We start from the raw sequence: 25,956 nt of genomic DNA on the forward strand, positions 1-25,956 counted from the left end.
CAAATTAAGGGCTGAACATAAAATTAAATTACTTGTGATTTATTTATTAGTCATAAGTTCATTACAAAATTGACTTCCATAATTTAAAAAAGTTCAAATAAAAAAGAAACATATCATCTAAGTGCTTATTATTAAGTGTTGAATTATATTTTACATTTGCAGAATATTCAATATAAGGATTAAAATTGAATGTTTATGTTCATGTCATAAAAAGGTAGATAAAAATATGAAAAGATTGTTAAGAAATATAATCATACCATAAACTTCTAACATGAAAACCAAATATATGTGTTTTTATTAAAAAAAAAATTAAAATTAGGCATTTTCTATTTAACCATATGTGAATCTTTTGGTAAACTGAAACAAATATCTAATTGTATACCTGAACTTTACAGGCAAAAAATTATACATTTAAAAAGTTATCAGTGGTTGGCCAAGTGCCAACTTGTAATTCCAGTGGCACCCAAGGCTGAGGCAGTTTAAAGCCAGCATCAGCAAATTAGCCAGGCCCTAAGCAACTCAGTATGATCCTGTCTCTAAATAAAATATTGTAAAAAGGCTAAGGATGTGGCTTAGTGGACAAGCATGCCTGGATTCAATCCCTAGTACAAAATAAAAGTAGTCATCAGTAAATGAACTAACTATATTTTCTGCTATACCTATGGTACTTCGATTTATTGTGGAATCCATTTGTCATTTTTAAAAACATATTCTGTTTCTTAAATTACACCAAGTACATTAAAGTCTTTTTATTTATTCACATTTTTTAATCTTTTCAAAATTATAGTTTAACATCACTGCAATTTTAAGTAACCCTACTTATTAAACATCACCTATAGAATTGAGTCTTTCCAATTGTCCATATCTTCCAGATACTAGTAAGACACAGAATTGTTTTCAGAGTATCAGAGGACATTGAAAGTGTCATCAAATTTTAAAAAATTGAATTCTATTTTTTCTGTGAGATTAAGTAAGAGAGTGCTGTACTCCTAAGACATTTGACTTTTCAGGCCACCTAACATGGGAAAAATCATTAATGTATCCTAGAGGAGAGAAGGAACCATTAAATTCTGAGGATATTAATCTGGCCATATCATATATCATACAAAAGAGATTCAAAAATTGTGGTTACAAAAATCCAGGAGAAAAAAGTCCATTATTAAAAATGTTATGCACAATATAAAATTATTCATCATAGTCAGAAAGGTATTTAGTTTCATTTCCCACTTTATCTTAATTAAATATTAACTGGTTAACTGGAAATGCATGATAAAACTATAAAAGTTAGAACATATATTTAAGTGAAATGAATTTCCAATTTCTCAAGCATTAACAAAATAATTTTGTATACATTATTCAATTGAATATCAAATGTTTGTAAATATAATTGCAAACATATGTGGTAATTTTCTTCCATACTATCATTCATGATATGAGTTAGAAGAAGATATCATAATTTGCCACATAAAAGTCCTATAGTTTCTTTAACCAGGCTGAAACCAAGTTTCATTTAAAAGATTTCAAAAACTTTGATATTTTTGGTGACTTTTTTATGCACCAAATGCACTGTGAGAAGCCTGCGTGTTACCTCATGGTAATTAACATATAACATGGCACATGGATTTTGCAAAATAAATATGTGTTAACTGGTAAATTTTGTTTACAGCTTGATTATAAGATTTTTTAAATAGTTCCAATGCTTACTCAATTCTAATTAAATTTGTTATTCTAGAGATAAATTTCATCCACAAGAGGCATAGATACCAGAATGTAAAAGGTACTTTTTGTGTTTGGGGGGGTCTGGCGGTCAAGTAGAACGTATTCTATCTCTTCCTTAGTTTTAAAATACACTCGAGAATAATATTAATTACTAATTTGTATTCCCCTTCATGAATTATAAAAAAAAAAACTATGGGTAACAAAGCTTTATAAAATAGATATTTGCTCACACAACGTAAATAAAGCAATGATCAAACACAAAAGAAATGTCTTGGTTACAAAGAATTCCAAATAGCACACACAAAGAAGTTGATTGTGCAAAGTGAAGTATTGAGAGGAGAATAGAAAGAGATAGATGGAAATGGCTTTCAACCGGGTAAATTTAATCATGTTGCCAAAAAAGCATAGGTGCCCAACATTGATGCATAATTTATTCTGGGAACAATAGGGAGCTTGAACATGGAAAGGAAGGAAACAGTTAAGAGCACCAAAAATATTCTTAAAAAATTTAGGGAAGAAGAGATATTTGATATCATGCTTGAATTCAATCTATTCACCTTTACTTACAAATTAAAATGTATCTTTTTATAGATAGAGATTACTCTCACACAGACAGAATCAACCTGCAAAGTGGGCTCATACTGGAAAAAGGAATCCTGTGATCAGAGAAATGATTTCTAATGCTTATTACAAATGTCTCAAATTTATTTTTCTATTTTTTTTCCATTGCAGATAAAGTTCACCCTACCTAGCATATGCAGTGCCTATCTAAGGGAAAAATGGCCTTGAATGACCAAATAGAAATAAAGCTGATGAAATCCAGCCTTCATTCATAGAATGTTAGAAGTTATCTAATCAAGTAATGTATTCCACAGATGGGAAAATTGAATTTTCATACAAGGGAAATAGTTTTCTCAGGGATGATGGCAGATGAATGGCTCTAGGTCACATAAATGTGGGCACAGGGCCCAAATGTGTGCACAGGGCCCAAACTGCTCACATTTTATCACCATCCCGAATTACAATGCCTGTTACAAAGTGAGCATAAGGTATTCTGTAGATATTTTAGGTGAATTGCATGAATACATGACTGACAGAAGGAATGAGTGTGACATTGTCAGAGCTGGGCTAGTGATCAGTTTGCTAGCATCTGTGCAGTTTAAGATGATGATTTTTTGTGTAACAGTTCCTCAAAAATATCATTTTTGAGCCTTGTCAGTTGAAGAAACAATGGCCAGATGCCAATGGAAGCAGGTATTGGGACATTCTGAAGTAACTTTAATTCTTTTTAACTTTGGTCATTTTTCAGTGGTATTGCTTATCAGTGGAGTCGCAGCTGTTTTAGAGATGTTTTGCTAAAGCCACCCTGCAACACTTGACTCTTTGAGCTGCCCTGGACATACTGTTACTTATATCCACAATACTTTTTCAGCAGTGGTGATGGGCAGACACTTGATTTTACCCTACCTCTTGCAATTTAAACAACCAAGAGGAAGTACTTAAAACAAAAATAGGGCTCATTCTAAAGGCAGTTTTCAGAAATAAAGAAATGTAGAAGAGGGAGAGAAATAAAGACCATACATATTTAAACGACTTGATAAGAGAACAAAAGGTTTTAAACAGGTCAGGATAAGCAAAGTATATCTAGGTCTTGAAGAAATCTACAAAAGACTGGAAAACACCTTTTCAAGTACAGGGCAAAGAGAAGAAGTTGACAGCAGACCTTGATGTGCAAACTAGTCAAGTTCAGGTGGAAGAAGAGCATATGCCTCTGATATGGATGCTTGGAAGCTATTCCCTACAAATTTAAGTGGTAGTTGAGAGTAACATTTAAAGTGGCTAAAGATTTTCTGGGCAATAGCTTCTATGCTCCACATAGTCAGGTTCAAGTGCAAGAGAGATCTTTGTAAACAGAGTTCCTGGCAGTGCTCTGTGATAAAAGAGGAGTCTCTAAGGCTGTTTAGGGACCCAGGTAATCTACCAGACTCCTTCTTCATCTCTACACACAAAAGTTTGTCCCTGGTGGAAAGAATGAGTTTTGACATTACAGTGAGGACTCAGGGATGTGGAAAATGCCATCTCTGTCTTTTTGGGTGACACATCAGCTGGATGATAAGGAAGTATTTGCACCTCCGTTGGGGGATTTGAAAGTTGAGAAAAGTAGTGGAAGTCTTCCCCATGGCTGGCAGTGCTGTGCAAGGAGGTTATTCTTTCACCTCCATAGTTGATTGGCACATCCTCTCTGGGGACATTTTCATAATCAATGGCATCATTTGGAAAATGGGAGTATGTGCTAGTCACTCTTCTGGGATGAGAGGAGAGGGCACTGTAGTTAGCTGATGAGGTGTCATCAATGGGGTTGAGGTCTTTCAATCCAAGTGTTTGAAAGACCCAGGGATCAACATGGGGCCCAGGTGGTTTTTCACAGTTAGCAAACTCACTACAGAGGTTCCTCTTGACATTTTTAGGATGGGGGATCTCAGCAGGATAGAATTCCTGCTCTTTGTGTTTCCTTTTCCCCTTTCTGAATTTTCCACACACTTTGGAGAACTCATCTGATGACAACAATTTCTGAAGAAGTGACATTTGAAAATTATACTTCCTTTACGTATCTACTAGTTACCCTCATTCTTTAGAAAAATAGGTTAAATTTCTAATATTTTTTCACATACAAGTAAAATGGGTTAGATTAGTGTCTGTTACTGAAGTAAAATCCATGATAACATCTTATTTCTTAGGAACCTGAATTCATTTCTTACTCTCAGTTTGAAACTTGAAAAAAGCAGATAATGTCTTGAAGATTTCAAATCAGGGAAGTAATAATTTTTACAATGATGATAATAAAAGCAATTGTTTATTGAATTATCACTGATAAAATAAACAAATTATCATTTGTTATAATTTATGAATAGTTCATCACATGTACTATTTCTTTGGATATAGATACTCTTAAAATCTCCATTAATGAGGAAACTAAGGCTCAGATACATTTGTGACTTGCTAAGTATCCCTTAGCCTAGAATTAAACCTAATTTACCTAAATATAGAGAGAACACTTGTTTAAATGCTATACAACATTCCTTATGTTATTTCATTAAATTTCAAAGCAATCCCTTGAAAAAAGTTGTGATTTTAAATCTTGGAAAACTGAGGTCAAGAAAGGTAAAGCTAATTAATGTCATTTAATAATTTAATAATGTCTTTTTCAAGGAATGGTGGCTAGAGTTAGAAGCCAAGGCTAGTCCTTTTTTTATGAAAGCTTGCTATACAGTAAAGTAGTCAAATCTAGTATCTTTTCTTCTTTTAACTGTTAGATCCAGTAAAAGCAGCAGACACATAATCAATTTAGATTACATAATATCAAATAATAGTTTCTCTAAGAGTAAAGTTAAAATTGGTCATAGAAACAAACACATACTAGGAAAAACACAAAACTAAAGAAAAAAGAACACAAAGAGACTATAGGCAAGCTATCTTTGAGTTAGAAATAGCTCATTTAAAAGTGTAAGAAAAATGTGAATAAAAAATAATGTAACTGTATATACTGAATTGCTGCTCAAGAGAGTAGGCTCCGGTTATCATCACAGCATCTTAGATTGAGAGAGATCTTTCACAGATTTTTAGTTTTTGAAGCTACAGATAACCAAATTCCTAATTGAGAATGATTTTCCTAAAGCCAGAAGATAATTAAAACAACTGAGTTTTTAAATCTTTAATTTCTACATTAAGAAGATAATTAAAACAACTGAGTTTTTAAATCTCTGATTTCCACCTAACTCTCCTTTTGATCAACCTGTTTCCTCAGCAATCCCTAGCTTTTGATATATAAAAAACTCCTTTTGAAATAATGTCTGGATAGAATCTGCAATCTAGATACTTCTAATAAATGATACATAAAAGTTCTAGTGAAAGTCATGTACTTCCTTAAGAAATGTTATCCATTCTACTCACATATCCCATGACATGTTGTTGAGTACACTTCTTGCTTTTCATTATGAAATTTTACATTAATGGTTTCTTTCTTAAATAACTGCCCTGACCTTATAAAAAAATTATTACACACCTTGACCTTTTCTTCAAGACATTTAACCAAACTAGAATTCAGGTATTGTCTAAGGTGATTATTCTCTTCATGTAGCCTAGTGAGTTCTTCTTCCTTCTGAACCAGAGTATCTTGGAGCTGCAGAAAGCAGACAATGGTGAAGGTTGCTCCACTGTATTGATTTGTAACATTATAATAATGCCACTGTGCCTCAGCCTTCTTAAACTTGATTATTCTTCTGTTTGTTTTATGAACACAATCTCAGGGAGTTCTTGTCCTCCAAGACTGAAATCAACAACCCCCTACCACCTGATTGTTCAGTTTTGTGCTCTGAATTTTTCATTCACTACAAAGTATTTGAGGGTATTATATGACTTTTAAAATTTTAACCACAAGTGAGACAGGTAGGTGTAAAGGAAAATGAGCAGCATTCAACTGTTTAAATATAGAAAAAAAGGTGTTTAGAAAGGTTTACCTGGACTCCTTCCTTACACATTAAAAAAAAGAAAGAAAAAAAAAAGATTGTTGACTTGTGCCACATTAAGATTGATCTGCCTGTATGTTCAGTAGATCATATTACTTTTGGGGAACAAAAAAGAACAAAATATGGAAAATGAAACAATATCTGGAAACAAAAAACTTGGTCATCATCATTAATTCTCCAGGCAATTATCCATGTTTATCATTTTAAAATACTGACATGATTCTATTTGGTCTTTCCATTAGCCCTCTGAGATATGCCCCATAAATATTCCAATTTCATGGATGAGGAAAAGATGGATGTGATAGGTCACACAGCAAAAATGTGATATAGTCAGAGCCTGACTTCATGTCTTCCTCAAGTGTTATTTGTGGATATGAGTGTGTGTGTATGGGGGGGAGGTTTGAGAGAGAGAGAGAGAGAGAGAGAGAGAAAGAGAAAGAGAGAGAAAAATAAAGAAGGAGGGAGGGAGACAGAGATTGTTCATCTAACTCCTCTCTCTCTCTCTCTTTCTCTCTCTCTCTCTCTCTCTCTCTCTCTCTCTCTCAACATATGCTTATTTTAGTTCTAAAGTGAGTTTATGTGAATTTTAAAAGGAAAAAGGAGCAGCATGAACTTAAGGGAGGATGCAAGTGGAGAATGGACTGCAGGATGCATGGCCAGTCTCAATGTTCTGAATATCAACACATACCTGTTTATTTCTGTAGAGCTGTGAGGAAAGCTGAGCTTCTTCCCAGGAACATGAGTCCAGAATAGGAAAACTCAAATTAGAAGATGAATCTATGAGAAAATACAAAATGGGTAGCATAGAAAACACACTTTTGACTTATGTGCAATGAACTCACCAAACCATTCCCAAAGTGCAATAGGTTCAATTACCTTTCTAAAAATAGCTGTTGCTTCCTCACAATAAAACAAAATATTTAAAGCTTTCAGAAGAAGGAATAAAGCTGTGACAGACAAATATTGATACAATCTATGCCAAAGTGGTTAAAGAGGTGGGATTATTTTTCTTTTTGAAACTAAGTGGTCACATTCTTCCCTTTGTATGTATATTCTTGTTGGTTAAATTAATAAAGACTCTCTCAGCTGCATCATTAATTGATTCAAATGTTTATTAAACTTTCCCTTCCACTAGGCATAATACTGCAATCCCACTATCTTTTTATAATTTTTATTTTATTTTTCTAAGTTTCAACATTAATAATATAGTGTTTGGCTTGATAATCTAATAACATTTTTTGATGGTATTATTTCCTTTTCTTTCTGCCTACCTGTTAAATCTAATGGATAGAATTCAGAATTTGATTTAGTAGCAATTTCTACTTTTAAATAATTTACACCTTGTTTCTCTGAAGACCATGATAAAAAATTGCAAAATTCTACCTTCTCTGTTTCAACTGTTTTCATCTGTATATTTTTTTCTGCTTTTATAAAGAATTTTTTTCATATTTGACAGCAAGCTCTGCCTGTTAATCAAAAGCATTTGGGCATGCTTAATTGGTTTTTCACTTTATTCCCCCTCATTAATAACATTCTGACTCTTTCCTTGTTCTACTTAAATTGCTGTTACTGAAGTATTTTTTATTAAAATAGAGTAATGAGTAAGAAAACAGGAATCCAATTTTATAAACAGTTTGGGTTCAGATTTTGGGCATTTTGTCTTTGCTGTTGCTTATAGTGAAAAAGTAAAACTGAACAACTTTATCCATGATATATCATGATATATAAGTGTGCTTCAACATTTTTAGGTTTTCATTTATTGTGTGCTTTCCCTTAACCCCTGTGACCACCAAAGGAGCATATGGCAAACCATAGTATAGGTATTTAATTCTAAGATATCTGAAACTTTTTTGAGAAACTTGACTATTTATACAGAAATTCATTTAATTTTATAAAAATGTTCACTAACCTTCAAGTCAAGATTAATACTATCCATAATTTTCCATCATTGTTATACTTCCCTCTAACTTTGAAATCCTATGTGAGTGTGTGTGTGTGTGTGTGTGTGTGTGTGTGTGTGTGTAAGAGAATAATTGTTTCTACTTACAAGGAATTGTCTATAGAATCTCCTCTATTAAAAAGAAGATGAAGTTATTCATTCCTGTTTCTTTATCATACTTGGGAAACTTTCCTGAATTTCAAAAGAAATGTTGTAACTAGTATCTTGACTCCAAAAACATTCTACTAGGATGTTGTTTATAAAATATGACCCAGAAAGGTTCTTTCAGTGAGTTGGGAATCTCCAAGTACTATAGAGTAGAGGGAGAAACACGTGTTGTCCAGCAAGAAAGAGGAAGAATCCCATTTTCACTATTTGGCAAGTCCAAATAACAGAAGTTAAGGTTGTAAAATTCAAGAATCTTTGGACTAACTTAAATTTTTTATAACATCCCTTTTTCCAGAGTCCCAGACCATGATGCTTTGCAGCCACCTTGCTTGAAAAGGGTTCCAGGTCTACCACTAAAGCAGAAGAGCAGAACTTACCCTGTGCCTGTGGTGCTTTTTGGGGCTCACTGTTGCCCAGGAGACCAGCAGCCCAGAAAGAGACCCAAGTCTCTGTGGAAATGTCAACACTAGTTTCTGATGGTGTAGTGGAATACGGGCAATTATAACTCTGGTCTCCTGCAAAATACTGCTCTTGGCAAGGCAGAATGGTGTTCTGTGAAATTCAGTATAAGGAGTTGGGGTGGAGGGGGGTGTCCCAGGAGATTGAGTGATGAAGATGTGGAGGGAGAGAAGGGTGGGAGAAACACACAGAAATTACATGCAGTTAATCAAGAAACAATGAAGGTGTTAAATTTAGATCCAGATTAAATTTTGAGTGGTTTAATTATAATAACTAAAAAGGAATTGGCTCTTATGACTTTCCTAACATTTCCACAGGTCTCTTGAACAAAGAATAGACTACCATTGGATGAATCATATTTATATTTTCCTTTGTAGCTCACCTAATAAGCCAGTCAGAACTATCTTAATTATATTTCTATTTCTAATCACCTTGGAAGACAAAGAACCCATTTAAAAAGGTGGAAAAGCAGAATATGGCATCTTGTAGACTAACTTCTGAATCAATAATTGTCTTATGTCTTATATATATATATATAATGTATATATGTTCATATGCATATATATATATATACATACACATACATATAGTTATGTACATTCATATACATACTTGTATAATATACATGCATATAGACATATGCATATATAGACATAAGTGCATATGTGTATATATATGTTCTCTCTCTCTGTTCTATAGATAATTAAATAAACTTTGTTCCTTGTAGGTAATTAAATAAACTTTGCCCCAGATCCAGTTAGAGGAGCGTAAAATCACTCCAAGTAAACACCTAAAAGCTGACAGAAATAAGCAAAGACTGCAAGCTCTAGATATCTCCATCACTAGGGCTCAATGTCCTTGCAAAGTTATCCTGCCACCACTAACTGCATGGTGTATGTTCTCACTGTGTTCTGATCCAGGGAGTACCTTCCTGGCTGCCACTTCTCAAACCTCAAACATACACTCTTTCCAATTCTCCAAACAAGGACAAGTATGCAGCCTTCCTGGGTTAATTTGTACAACAGCCCATTCCTAATTATTTGTCAATATTTAATCAGGTAAAAGCCATTTATTCCAACAGAGCCTAGGTTTAGATAAACTCTGTTTGACTGCTACCAATCTTTTTGTTGGCTTGAGTACTTTCTTGGTCATAACATAAACAGAAGGGGGGAAAATGAGTCAATTAAGTCACACTTTGTTAATGTTCCCAGTGAGTTAAGTCTTGGAAAAGAAAAAAAAAAAAACAGTTCAGAAGCAAATGCAGCTTGGGGAGTGCAGACCAATGAAGTTAAGCCATTTTTCTTGTTTTCATTTTAAAAGCATGTTTGCAGACTCCTTCCTTGAGGTTATTATTGGAATCCGAGTTAAACTATTAGGCAATTGACACCTGAGAAGATAACCAAATACTCTTACAGTAGTTCAACTCCAAGTGTTTGCAAATATGTGCATAATCTGGAAGAAGAGGAAGAATGAATAGTAAGTGCAGGTGAATAGGTGAAATTTGGGGGAAATATGAAGAATAAAAATAACAGGGAGAAAGGCAGTGGGAAAGGAAGGGAGGAAGAGAGAGAAGACAGATGATAATAAAAAGGAGACAGGGGAGGATCTATTTTAATTGGTAGATAGCAAAGAAAGCTGGCTCCAAAAATGGAATAAATTCTCAGTGCAAAGTTTATTAGCTTTCAGAGCCCCAGGTTTTGCCAGAGGACTAGCAAACGCTGGTTCCTCACTTACCATCTTGCAGTGGAAGAAAGCGCTGAAGAAACTGAGCTCACACTTTTTCTTAAAGCCAATGGGAGCTTTAAATGGAATGAAGGGAGGAACTATGAGAGGCCAGTTCTAATCTGCGGGAGCCGGTGACGCTTGGGGCTCCTGGAGAGCGCTGCCCTCTGATTTGGTGGGAGGCTGTCAAACAGGTGACGTGAGCTTGCAGACACCAGCTGAAGACAGAGTCACTCGCACTCCGGGGACCAGGATCTGGGACCTGCGGGTCGGGCTCCCGGCCTGCTCTTGGCTACCGGGTATGCTGCGCGGCTTCAAACCCGCGCGCCTATGCGCGCTGGCTGAGCACCTGACGCGGGATGTCAGAGGCTGGAGGTGGCAGCACAGCCCTGAGGGACCCTAAGGCCAGCGCTTCCTCCTGCGCGCCGTGCCACAAGCGCAGCGGGGCAGGGCGGGGTGGAAAGTCTGCTTGGGCGATGGTGAGGGATGGCAGGTCTCAAACCTGTATTTCAGGGATGGGGCGGCACTTGTGGAAGCCAGTCCTACAGCCCCAGAGCTAGTATTATGCCTATATATCTTTTGACCACATGATCAGAATTTAATGCCAACTTGTATTATGTTGTAAATTTATTTTAATTAATTTATTTTCCTTATTTGATGGACCTTATTTTGCCCAATTCCAGAAGTGGAGGTGACATATTTTAATTCTAGAATATAAATTCCCCAAGAATAGTGATTTCTGATCACTGCTGTCTCCAAAATGCCTGGAACAAATTCTGACACATAATAAATGCTCAGTAAAGATTTGTTTAAAAGAATGAATTAAGCTACACATTTCTGAAATCTAAAGCATCTTTCTCTGTGTAGGCCTACCCCCCAACTATATTTATATAAAATAAATTCATTAAGAAATAATAGCATAAGCATTTAATTTCCTGTCTTTTCTCTTACATTTGATTCTAACAATTCCTAAAATACTATGCCTACCATAGAAAGAAGAGTAACAACATCTTTGAAACTATTTATCTACAACTAATAGTAGCTTCTCATTTCAATTTACCTTCTAATTAGATATAAAATACTTGATGATAGTCATAGGAGAAAGGATACTTATTGTCCTTGTTACATTCACAAAGGAAGTAAGCACTAAGGTTAAGAAAACTCCCCAATGTTAACACAATTGGGAAGTGGCAGGCTTTGGATTTGAACCTCTGACTAACTAGTATGCCTATGGCATTTGACTTTAACTTCTCTCTATTGCATGTTATTGCTGTTGATCAATGGGCATTGTTAAGGACTGGGTTGTGTTCCCCATAAATTATATGTTGAAGCCCTATACCCAATGTTACTGTATTTCAAGACAGGCGTAGGAACTGAAAATAATGTCTGATTCTGGCTTGCACAGCCCTTCCTCTACTTCGGCTCTGACCTTTCTTCATTCTTCTTTGTACTCTACTCATGACCCTTAGCACTCGGCAAAATGACTATGACAGAATGGATGTTAATTAAGTACTGTATATCCAAAATTAAGAAAGGAAAGGAGGGGGAAGCTGCTTCTCTTGGTGCAGTCCTTTTCTCCTGCTTCAATGACATTTATTTGAAAAACATTTTCAGATTAATAGTAGTAGGTTTGGGGATCCCTGCCTGGAATGTGGATGAACTGGATCCATCAACACTGACTCATTTCAGTATGTGACATGAAGGACTGGTCCATCTCTGCTCTAACTGTAACAAGAAAAAAAGATGTAATGGCTGTAAGGCCCTGAGATCATGGGTAAGGAGAACGTATCAAAATGTATTTAATTTGTAAGAATCAGTGATCTTTTTCAAGGCAAAGAACTGCTCATGCTTTTAGTCCTGCCAGCAACACAATCTGTTTGGCAAAACCCTCATTCATTTTGTGATGAGCAGCAGGGACAGAAAAAGGAGGATGGAGTTGTGTTTTTGGAAACTTTCACAAATAACACAGGAGCCTCTGAAAGATAGATTTTCTTTTGGCTCCAAAAATGATATAAAGTAGGTAATTGACTAAACATGGTATGCAAAAAAGAACTATAAGCTTTACATCAAAATATACCCAGATTTCAGCTTCTGGTATGCTATGATTGAGTCACTTGGGGTTATCTTAAGCCTCTTATCTTATTTGGGAAATTAGCATAGTAATACATACATTAGAAGTTACTTGAAAAACCAACCATTTTTATTAATGCTTAATTATTTCCTAATTTGTTGACTAAATAATGGATAGTATCTCTTTTTACTATTAGGGGTGAGGGACTCTGCCTTTGAACACACATATGCCTCTGTGTCTTGTTTATTAAAGTAACTGAAAAAGAATGCTACATTTATAAAACATGGTTTTTCTTTTCTGAGGGTAAGACATAATTTTAAGAAGTTTTTGATTGGTTTTAAGCACAACAATATTTGGCAAATCATTAATACTTTAGCTTGGTAGGTTGGCAGTATATATGATTGTGGAGAACCCCTAAACAGCAAAGAGCTATTGACAATTAAACATAAATCAGGTCATAAATCTATTCTCAAATCAAAATCTAAGGGAAAAAATAATTATTAAGATTTGATTTATGCACGACATCTTACTTAACATCCACTACTAAGGTATAAACTTAATTATTACTATTATGATGATGTCTATTATTTTGAAACCTACATCCCGTAAACCATAATGGGAAACTCTTTGGCACTTATTTATCCACATTTATGAAAGAAGGAGTTTCACATTTCTTAGTGATGTCAATGTAACCCACATAGATGGTTTTTCTTCTGCAAATAATAAGATTAGTTAAAACTGCCTATTGATTTGTGCCTAAAGCAATGGCATTAAAGGGAATGTGGCTCCAAACAGCCCAATTGTTGAATCAGGGTACCACCTCCTGTCTGGGCAAAGATATAACAAAATAAGAGGTAATTTGACCTCTTATTTTGCACAAAAAACAAGTCTACAGACAGAGAAGGTTAGAGCGTGAGCAGAGTTTGGTCAGGAGATAAATAGGTTGGCATATGGAATATTCTTTTGTTTAATTCCATAATTATCCCATTAGTGGATTTGATACTAAATGTAATAAACAATTTCTAAATTCCATCTATAAATACAGCTTTTCCCATTGATTCAATGGTTGAATCTCCAGGTAATAATAAAGATAGTATTTCTTATTTAACCTGTTTGTAAAGAAAATTATTACATTTAGATAAAGTATATTTAGAAAAGATGTTTTACATTGGAAAATTTAACATTTGAATTTTTAGCATGTCTGAAGAACCTGACACATGTCATTTGTTGAAGCATAGTTTTGAATTTCACCCCACCAGAATAATATGCAGAAATCAATAATTTTAATATAGATAGAGACTTACTACTCACCATATCTGTATAGCAGCCAGCATATATTCAATAACCTATGCAGTGATAAAAACTGTATCTACATAAACAAAAGGCATGAAAAATACAATTGTTAATCCTGGTAACAAAAATGTGAAAAATAATAAATTTGAAAAAACTTCTAGCAGTTTACTAAATAGAAAAGAGAAAGGCCTTGGATGCATTCAGGAATGAATATTCAGTTTGGAACTGAGTCAGATCAGCTCTGTATGGAAACGTATATGCACATGTGCACGTGTGTGTGAGTGTGTGTGTGTGTGTGTGTGTGTGTGTGTGTGTGTGATTTGTGATATTGTTTTATTGGAAGTTTCAGTCAGAGCTTTTTGGATAGCTTGCTGATCAGGCATTAAAGGCCTGAAAGGTGAATCGGCAGTGACTGTGACATCATGTTGTGTCTAGAAGATGCATAAAAAGGAAGTCAGGCCTGCTTTTTTCAAAAAGCTTATGATTTCAATACCAAAATAGGACAATTGGGTACTGGTGCCTTCTAGCCTTGGAATTATTAGCAAACCTGAAATAAGTTTACTTCTTTCATGAAATAAGACAAATAAATGTATTTAAATACAAATGTTTAGCTATAATAAAGGTATAATTCTATATTTTTGTAATCTATAAAATCTGTGAAGTTAACTTATTTCTCAATGACCTATTAATTTTTGACAAATTTATCTTATTTACAACCAAATCAAAGAAACTTACTTGATATTGGTATTAATGTAATTTGGATATTTCTAGTCAACTTCTGTTTGCCATATTTCTTTTTTTTTTTTTTTTTAGAAAATGAAAGCATAATGTCAATCTATAGCCGGTGGAATCATTTATATATTCTAAAGCAATCTGTGAAAAATATAGAGAATTTTTATTGTTATGAAACTAATACTGCTTACTTTAATTAGAATGAATTAAAGCATTATAAGATGAAGAAAGTACCCTATAAAAAATAAAGTAAAATTCCAAATTTCCTCTATGACATTAGATAAATGATGTTTTGATGACAGTAGTACATATAATTTTTATTTTTTCTTTATCTAACCAGAAGCCTCCCAGCTGCCACTTCTGGGAAGTATCAGCATTGCATGACTAAACCATAGCTGATGATTTTACACAAATCAATAAATTTTAATAGCTTCCTTTTGGGGAAGGAAGCACTGAAAGTCAAGCAAAGAAAAAAAGTGGTTTTTGTTCATGAGTACAACTGAGAAGAACTCAAATTGCATAATGTGCATCTTTTAAAAACTTTTATTTGTAATTGCTTTTATGAATTATTTGGCATTTATTAATATATCTAAATTGTATGTGCCTATTTATGTTTTTACATATATACAAATTGAGGCATCTGGATCAGTCAGTGATACCCAAGGCTTTAAAACACTTACACCTGGAAATGTTCAGATGTTGTCAAATAAAGAGTTATTCTACAATCTTATATTTTTTATGAAGCAACAATAATTCACAAAAGTGCAAATTTTTTTGATTGGTGAAGGAAAGGAGCATTTGGTCCCACACTAATGTCAGTGTCTATGTGATAGGCTGTCTGCTTCTCCTGTGGAAAGTTTCAAGTAGCTCTGTGCCAGTTGGAGTTGTGTTGTACCCCCAGCATCACTCACAATAAATTATATCTATATTATAAGAAATGCATATTAGGAAGTCTATTTAAAAGTATACATGCAAGGAAAACTTCACCATAAAGTTTTGTGTTTTAATGCTAAAGGTAACATATTTATATACAAAACAATCAAATACATGGTCATAAAAAAGTAAAAGAAATCCTGAGAAAATTAATATATTTGACATTCAGTTTTCCACAAACATATATATATCACATCCCCAGCCCATTTTATATTTTATTTAGAGACAGGGTCTTCCTAAATTGCTGAAGCTGGCTTTGAACTTATGAACATCTTACCTCAGCCTCCTGAGCCACTGGGATTACAGATATTTTAAGAACTTTAAAACATCCATCCTTTTAAGCCCGCAAGCACAAAAGAAATTAATTCATGAAGCGAGAAAATTTAAGCACGATTTACAACTGAGTTCATCACATCAATATAAGGGACATTTGTGAACATTAAGAAAATGTCCAAGAATATTTTTATTTTGCTGCAAATGGATTTCCAGCACTATTGTTTAAGAGATTATCTTTTCTCCACTGTTTGGTTTTGGTGCCTTTGTCTAGTGAGATAACTATGTTTATCTGGGTTTGTCTCTGTGTTTTCTATTCTGTACCATTGGTCTACATGTCTATTTTTGGTGCCAATACCATGCTGTTTTCATTACTATAGCTTTGTATGACAGTTTAGGTCTGATATGGTGATGTCTCCTGCTTTACTCTTCTTACTAAGGATTGCTTTATCTATTCTGGGTCTCTCATTTTTTTCAAATGAATTTCATTATTACCTTTTCAATTTCTATAAGGAATGACATTGGAATTTTAATTGTAATCACATAGAATCTGTATAGTGCTTTGGGTAGTATGGCCAATAAGAAATTGTTTTGACAATAAGAGATTGTTTCAGTAACTTAGAGCATGTCTATAGTATGGATTGTGTATTCATTGAATACACAATTTTATTTTTCTAAAAACCTAGAAAAATAGCATGATGTTAACTATATTGAAATGTATATGAGTGTATTAAAACAAATTTTAAAAGCAGGCATAAACATAATGACATTAAAATAATGTTTTTTTTTGTTTCATAAGAGAAGTGTGATTTTGATTCTATTCTTCATAATCCTGTACATTCCTGAAACTTTATATGATTGATGTTTTATATTTTTTTTATATTTTTTTTATATATGTTTTGCTTTTAAGGTCATAAAAATGTAAATATATATATATATATATATATATATATATATATATATATATATATAAAATCACAGAGTTGATTAGAAGTAATATATTTTTTGTGGAGTAAAAACATGATTAAAGCTGAGTGCCTTCAAGAGTAATGACAGATTATATTTTGTATATTTCTACTGTTGTTGGATTTGCATGGTGAGGGGTGATTGTGGTAGAAGATAAATGTTCGATTTTGTTCTTACCCCAAAACTCAAAAATGTTTTTAAAAATGATGAAAATCTGTATAAAAGTGGAAAAGTACTTTATATATAAGATTTTGTGGGGCTTTGACATCAAGGTGCAAAAAAAAAAAAAAACAAGAAGGCTTTGCTTAAATGTAGAAAATTAAATAGAGTGTGATTATAATCTTCAAATTAATACAAAATTGTTGAAGAGAGTAAATAGACCTAATCCCATTAGTTAGCACTAATCAACTGAAAAATTTTAGTGTAAAATAAATAAGGGTATTTGTAATGCTCAGTAATGTGTAAAGATAAAATGTGCTATCCCATAAGAAGTGAACTCTTAGTTACTAGACAAGTTCACAGAGTGGATGGATTACTGTGGCTATCAAGATGTTTTATTGCTTGTTCATACAGTGCTACTACCAGGAAAACACAGTCCTTAAAATTATTTCCAATGCAAAGAACTCGCAATTCAATGTAATTCTGAGATTAAAAGTCTTTGTAATTAACTTGAATGCATGTCTCTCTCTCTCTCTCTCTCTCTCTCTCTCTCTCTCTCTCTATATATATATATATATATATATATATATATATATATATAATAGTTTTGCTGAAATATAGTAGAATAACAGTGATCAAGTAAACAGGATAAAGCAGCCAAAGCAGCCGTATGTGAGGAGGCTAGTGGTAGGGCTAAGTGACTGTAAATCCTCATTTCTGTGGAGTCTTTTCTCCATTTTATGAGTCACTGGAACCATAGCACTTTTCATGAAAAGATGGGAGAAGCATAATAAAAGAGACGGTATATAGCTTCCACCCCAGATATTAAGGGCTCAAGCTTTAGAGGCAAACAATGAAGATTTGGGAGTGCTAGACCTTCATAGATTATGTTACATTGCATGGTAACTCTTTAGGGTTCAAGAAGAAGTTTAAAGTCACCAAGTTCAGCCTTATTTCTATATATATTTCTATTTCTAAGGTGCTCTGTTTATGCCTGTGGGGACTGCAGAGTGTGAGCACAGCCATAATTCCAAAAAAATAAAAAAATAACAGTGAATAGTGGATGTCAATATCCTCAGTCAAATGGTGAATGTCATAAATATGTAAAATCTAAATATATCAGGAGAAGATGGGCCAAAAGGAGAGCAGTCAGAAAAGAAGGAAAATGTGAAGGCTACTTCAATGAAGTCTTTCTTTTATTGAGACTAAGGAACCACAAATGCAATAGTTTACTTTTACTCTGTGTGAAACATCTCTGCCTTTATCCTTTCCTCCCACTTATCTATTTTTTTAGCTTTTTCTTTGCAAGCATCAGCATGTAATATCCATCTTGTCACTGTGGAAAGTGACTCTGATCTTTCAAAAATGAATGTATTCAACAAGAAAAGTCTCATATGATCCCCAAGACTCTCAAGAATCAATTATTTGTTATGGAAAATTGGAAACCAAAGAACCAACATTAGAAGGAAACAGATTTATGGCCAATAATTGAAGGCATTTTTAATGGAATTGTTAAAAAAATGACTATCCTTCAGGAGCAGTAGGATGTCCACCCCTGGAAGTGTTCCATCAAAAGTGATAAAGTGACTAATTTTTTAGAAAAACACATTCATTCCAAGACTCTCCTCTTCCATTTTATTCTGTGCTATGTAAGTACTGGGGATAAAACACTGAACAAAACAAATGTGATGCCTTCCTTAATGGTGTTTATATATTTTGAAGGAAATATTGCACACTTACTAGTGTAAATGGAGACTTTGGTAAGTGAAATGGAAGGATAATTTAGAACACTGTGGGCTTCTGCATCTATATTGCTATCCTCTGAGACCTGTGTTTAAACTGTTAAGGCTATATTGCTTGAGAAAAAGACATTTTAGCCAAGACTTGAAGAAAAAACAGTTCTACATGTGAAGAGTAGAGGGAAGTATGCATCGGGAATGACAAAGAGCACATGCAAAGGCCCTGGTACAAATATCAGAAACAGATAACATGATGATGAGGCTGGAGAGACAGACTGAGTTGAGATCATTTAGGCATTTATGCTAAGAGGAATTCAAAGACATGAAAGGGTCTTAATGAGGTAAGTGAAGTCATATTTATTTTCAAATCATCAATTACTTAGTGATATCATGACCTTCCAGATGCTCAATTTTACAAAATTGAGTAAGGTAATTTCTCCAATAAATTGTACCTTGGGCAATAATACAGGTCCCCATGACTTTGTGCAGAACTACACTATTTTCTTTTTCATTGATCCTGTATTATTTCCAAAGTTTTAGATCTATGGATTTATCTGATTCCCCTTATCTCCTGAACCCTCCCACGAGAGTTTTGTGGTTTTTTTTTTTTTGCCTCTGAGCTTATGTTTGAATTGTTATTTGTTACCCTGTAGTCAATTTTACTGATCATTTCTTCTTTGATTTGAAATATTCTATGATTCTATGAAATCTATCCTTTGGTATTTTCTATTCAGATCTTTTATATATATTTTTTCATTCCTCCTTCTCCTCCTCCACATCCTCCTCTTCCTTCTTTTTTTCCCAATTATTTTCAGTATTTGCAACTGAATCCAGGACCTTCCTTATGCTATCTGTATGCTCTACCACTGAGCAACATCTGGAGCCCCACAATCTCATATTTTTCCTCTTTTAGAATTTCCATCTGGATTTCCTTGATATTTGCATTTTTTCACCAATATTTCTAATCTCTTTACTCATCAAACTCACCTTTTAAGTCATTAAGAATCTGCATCTTGTCTGTGTAACCATGTTTTTGAATTCTTTCCAATTTTAACATTTCCAACACTTCTGTATTTGTTTTTTCCCACATTTTTTGTTGGTGCATTACAGTTCTATATAATGATGGGATTTGTTGTTACATATTTATACATGAACACAGTATAACAATGTAAGTTGGCCAATATCACTCCCCAGCACTTACTCCCTCCCTCCTCCCACACCTTAGTCACTTTCATCCATTGATTTCTCTTTGACTTTTAGGAGATCCACTCCGAGGCTGTTAATTGTTTAGCAAAAAGCTAGAACTATTAACTGGAACATCGAACTCCTGTCCAAACTTGTTATTAATCAATGTTATTCTTTAATGGATAATTAGAAATTTCAATAACTCTAGTAAACACTATTAGTCTCATTTTAAATAAGAAGTCAGTTTTTTTCAAAACTGGCTACAGCAAGTAGAATAAAGCAAGTGGATCAGTGGAAGGAGTGGGTGGGGAACTGGAAGGTACTGAGGAATGATATGGATCAAATAAATATGTGTATATATGAATGTAACATAATTAATCCCACAATCATAATTCATTATTATATGCCAGTAAGAAATTAAAAAAGACATACAAAATGGCTATAGCAGTATTTCTGTTTTCACAATCGTGCTATGCCCATTGACAGGTGGGGTCTATTTCCCTTCCTCTTGAACTACACAAAGCTTTGGACTAACCCAATGAAGAAGAATCTGGTAGACTCATGTGAATTTCTGGAGCTCATTCTTAAAGGTCACATGGCTTGTCTCTTTTTCTCTTTTTTTTTACTCTTTTGAAATCTCAACCTTGGAGTCTAGCTATATCCTTAAGACAAAAATAAGATCAAAAGGAGAGGGTAGCTGTGGATTGTTTCAGTTGACAGGCCCAGGTCTCATTTGCAACTAGTATTAAACTCGGACAGAGAGGCCTCACATGATTTCAGGTAAGCCCTCTATCCTGACACTGAGTAGAGGAGAGGGGGGCTCTCTTACCCAAACTTGACCTGCCCAAATTATAGCTCTGTATTTTATTTAATAAATAATGTCATTTCTTTAAGAGTTTCTTCACATTGCCCTAGTGACATTTTGAACAGGACAATTCTTTGTTGTAAAAGGTTAGTCTTACATTGTAGGATGCTTAACAATACCCTAGATCTAGAGTGTGGGTACTTGATACTCCTCATCAACCACCACTCTAAACTGGATACATCTCAGAAATCGGAGAGAAAATATGTACTTTTTGCATCTCACTAAAAATTGAAACAGAGTTCCCTAAAGAAGTGTGCCATCCCAGATAGACCAATCCAATGGTCCTTTAATTAAGGCAACAAGACCCCTCTCCAGACCCTGTTCCATTCAAACCTTTTTATATTAGAATAAATGACAAATGATCAAAATACAGTTTTTACTGTCTCAGACCAAGTCTTTAATGAGAAAGACTATTGGCATACAGTGGAGAAAGAGGAAGAGGAAGCAGAAAATTTTAGCCCTTTACTAAAAAATCTGTTGCCATGTGGGCTATAGATGGCAGTCTTCTTAAGTCTTGATTTATTATGAAGCTCAGTTACCAAATTGCTGTCATGCTCCATCTCAGTCCTCATTGTGTATTTTTATTGACTTGACAAGTACTGTGTGGACAAGACAAGCAGAATTTCTGGGTTGTGGTACTAATTTGATATATACTAACTTGTGTCATACACATGCTTTGATAATCAAAAATTTTCTTCAAGAAGCAAATTAATTCATGTAGGAAACATTTTTTTAAGCCACTAGAATTTGATGTCAGTTGTGATGCAGCACATGATAATTTGTTCCTCCCTTTCCTGTAGGAATTTTTTATAGTAGCATTTTACAAAGAAATAGAAAGGTACTCCATAAATTGTCTATGTAGTTTTTAGATTGTTCAAATTTCAAAAGAAACATATTAAAAGTTCTCATTGTAAATATATTTTCATCAAGTTTCCAAGGTACTAATAAGAACACTAGAATAACTTGAAAGCATTATATTTTTGTTGATTGTAACACCATACATTGTCTAAAATATTATATTGACTACATAATATTACATAATATAATCAACAATTCATTCTCCTAATGGATGCTTAGATTATTTCCATAGTCTTTATTTCCATAAATATTATATAACAAAATATTTCTCTCTATATATATCCATAATGGTTATTTATTTAGTATAAGATTTTCAGAAGAATACTGAGTTAATTAAAGGTTTTATAATATTAACAGATGTTGACAGACTTTATTTAAATTGGCTGCAATTTTAACCAGCACTATAGAACTTCTTTCATTTATTTAGAACATTTTTATGGCCCTATAAGATTTTTCACATATTTTTATATAATGTATTATACAAATTATTATCTACATTGGTAAATTTATTTATGCATATTTTTATTTATATAATCAATTTCACTCTGCTAGTTTCTAAGTATTTTCTCTTTTGTGTTTATGCCCTATGAATGAGAGTCTAAAGATTTTTCATTTAAAGGTGACGGCAAGATAAAGAAAAAACTACCAATTTTTGAATCTGTGTCTTGTATCTAGATTCTTTTTTTCCATATTAACTTTGATAGATTTTTTTTAGAATCTCCTCAGTTGTACAAAATTATATTAAGAGAAGAAAGAAATGAAATTCTGCCTTCCAATACCAACGCTAATTTGATCTTTGCCCTACTGCTTTCAGGGCACCTCCAGCCAATATTGAAATCTAATCTTAAAAGCAGTCTTCCCTGTCCAATTTTTTACCTTAAAATGACATTTTTTTCAGCCTTTGCTATTTATCATTAATTATTTAAAATTTGCTACTTATAAAAATAATACTTATTGTGTGATTTGCAAATACCCAAGTATTAAATTTAAGTAATTTATTTTCAGTCTGTTTTTATTTAGTGTTATTGTTAGGAATGGCTAGTCTATTTTATCAAATGATTATTTGATATCTCTATAGGTTTTTTGGTAGTGAATACTACTTTCTTGCCTTAATGCAGCTTAAGTATCTTTTTTTAGAGATTAGATAGAAATTGCCTTTGAAATTTTTCAAAGTGTACATTTAAAAATTTCCAATTTTTTTTAGTCTTTTGTGGTGTTTATTATTTCTCCCCCCCCAAAAATCAGACATTTCTTTTGATTTGCAAATGTGTTTTCTAAAATTTTGTACCACACATTTATTTTTCTTTTAATATCTTCTGTGGTTAAGTTTTATATAATCTTGTGTATTTTACTCCCTTTCTTTTGACTTATGAGGAAGTCATCATTTTCAATGGAACTTCTAAAACAATAATCTTTATTTATCATTTGTTCTTTTCCTCAGTTGAAAATACATCTTATAACCATGTTAACTTTACAGGGTTATTAGGGTGAAGATTGAGTTAATTTTCATGAAGTACTTAGATTACTCAAATTTGAAAGAAACATTAAAAGTTTTCATTTAATTACATTCTCATCTAGTTGATAATGTACTAATTGGTAGTTCTTACCTTTAATCTTTAGCTACTGTATAGTTTGTAATTCAGAAATTGACAATTGCATAACTTCTTCACAAATGTGTCTTTTATTGATACATGGCTCCCTACTTTGCATTCATGTAGGTCTTTCAACCCTACAGTCAGCCTTCTGATACTAATGTTGTTACTCCTCTATTTCTCTTTGGCACCTACTTTCAGATTTCATAGTTTCTTTTTAAAAAGTTTAATTAATGTATGACAGCATACATGCTTTCTCAGTACCTCCCCTTTCTTTCCTCTACTCCCTCCTCACCTTCTTTCTCCATTCTACCACTCTCTCTTCTGTTTCCAAGCAGTTTCTTTTTCTTTCCTATTTTTCTTTACAGCTTCTGCATATAAGAGGAAATATATGACCTTGACTTCCTGAGACTGGCTTCATTCTGATTCTTTATAAATAGTATAGAGCTGTCATTTTCCAAACTAGTTTAAGAATGTAGACTTTTTATGGATTATAGTTCACCCCCAATTTCTGTCATGATTGATAAACTATTTAATGTTTTCATTTATGTTTTTATTTATTTGATTTTTTTGTTTTTTTTTACATATTTTGCATCTTGATCAACAATGAATCTTTCCAAGATTCAAAAAATAATCAGAAGAATTACTCTGTATTTTCACTCAACAACTTATATTTTCTGTAAAGTTAGCCATTTTTTCATAAGGCATAAACACAATATTTTCCTTTGATATCTTCTTGAGATTATAATGAAAAAAAATCTACATACATATGAATTGTTTAAAATTCATAAGCTCTTAATAATACCTTAAGGAAATATTAATTTCAAAAAAAAATTAACATATTAAAAACTAATATAAATTTATTATATTTCATAGGTGACAAAAATACATTGTAAATACTATCTCTCATGTATCAAAGATTTGTACAGAGTTTTTTAAACTTAATATACATTTTTTTGAGCACTTTTAGCTTTACAGAAAAGTTGAGTGGAAAACACAGAATTTCTACAAGCTTATTTTCCCCATCCCCAATTTTTCCCTATTATTAGAATCTCTAATTAGGGAGTATTTGTTAAAACTCATAAGCCAAAATTGATATATTGCTATTGAGTTCTATGATTTGCTGTAACCTGTGAGTTTTGGTCAATGTGTGATGGCATATATCCACCTGTAGAGTATCACTCAGAATAATTTCACTGCTCAAAATCCCTTTGCTTTTCATTTTTTCTTTCATTAACCATATATATATATATATATATATATATATATATATATATATGGCTTAGTTTTAACTTTACTATATCTTTTTCCCCTTTCAATTTTTATTCTTTGAGTTTGATACAGTTAGAATATGCTCCATATTATTACCTTGTTAATTTGGAAATCATACTATATTTTTTAATTACTTGATGAATTTTTCTTCCTGGTGCTCATACTTAGACATGTGTCTCTCTATTGATAATTAACTAAAAGAAAATAATTTATGGAGTATATGTTATGTACCTGTCAAGTGTTAATAATAATCTATAGTATCTAATTAGGTCCTCACAACATTTTTTAAGTAGGCATAATCTGTCCAGAGAAATTAAGGCATTTACCCAGTGCTATGCAAATAGTAAGAAATGGATTCAGTATTTTCGAGTCGAACCAAAGTTTCAAAACTCCATTTTTATATATTACCTTTGAGACTCAATTATTTATCTTGGAAAAGTATACTATTTCTTTATTTTTTCCTTCCATTTAGATAAGACAATATTTTAAAATTATTTTCACCTCCCTTCTCTCATTTGCCTCTCCCAAGAGATTTTTGAAATGATTTTGTACTCTATTTCAACACCACTTGTTCCAAGATTTTTCAGATATAATTTATAATTTTGAATTCTGGACTATTTTTCCCAACCAATGCTTTATCATATCAAAAATTAAACTGAAGTATCATTTTTCTAGTATTAAATAAATTTATGAGTTTAACTATATGTTGTTGAAGCTATCTATAGTCACACAGCATAAATGAGTATATGTCTGTAAAGAATTTGGTGACAGATATAAGGAAAAGTTACATGTTAGTATCTAAATAGGTATTAACTATTCATTATGCTAGGAGAACATGTTATAAGGAAACATTAAAAATTAATATATAAATTTAAGCAAAAATGTTTATCATAGCATTAATCTATGAAAAACATTTAATATATCTAAAGTTGAATCATGAACTAAATGGTGAGAGGGCATGGGGCAGGAAAGATTATGAAATGGGATGCACATCATTACCCTATGTACATGTGGTGTGATATACATCATATACAACCAGAGAAATGAAAAGTTGTGCTGCAATTGTGTACAATGAATCAAAATTCATTCTGCTGTCATATATACCTGGATAAAATAAATAAATAAATAAATAAATAAATAAATTTTTAAAAAAGAACTAAATGGTTAGTTAACATGTATAACTATGAAGAAATTTTATCCATCCATTAAAAATAGTATACAAATTATACAATCTAGAAAAATCTTAAATGACATAAAGAATATAAGAATGTAAAATCTGATAGAAGTTATAAGTATATATATTTATGAATATATGTGTATGTGTATACACACACACACACATACCCAGACATCAGAATGATTCTGTCTGACCTTAGGGATAATGGATAATGAAAAATTTACTTTTATTTCATTAATTTCTAAAAATTTTATGATTCTTATTTATTAATTTACAATCAGAAGTCTTCTACTCTACTCTTTTATTAT

The 25,956-nt window shown here is 32.8% G+C and overlaps 1 pseudogene; it reads right to left on the minus strand.

Moving 5' to 3' along the window:
* Nucleotides 1–3,669: 3,669 nt before the first annotated feature.
* On the minus strand, nt 3,670–19,789 carry LOC143410780 (geminin coiled-coil domain-containing protein 1-like; annotated as a pseudogene).
* Between the last annotated feature and the right edge of the window lie 6,167 nt (nt 19,790–25,956).

Source organism: Callospermophilus lateralis, chromosome 11 (genome assembly GCF_048772815.1).
Source record: "Callospermophilus lateralis isolate mCalLat2 chromosome 11, mCalLat2.hap1, whole genome shotgun sequence".
NCBI classification, from domain to species: Eukaryota; Metazoa; Chordata; class Mammalia; order Rodentia; family Sciuridae; genus Callospermophilus; species Callospermophilus lateralis.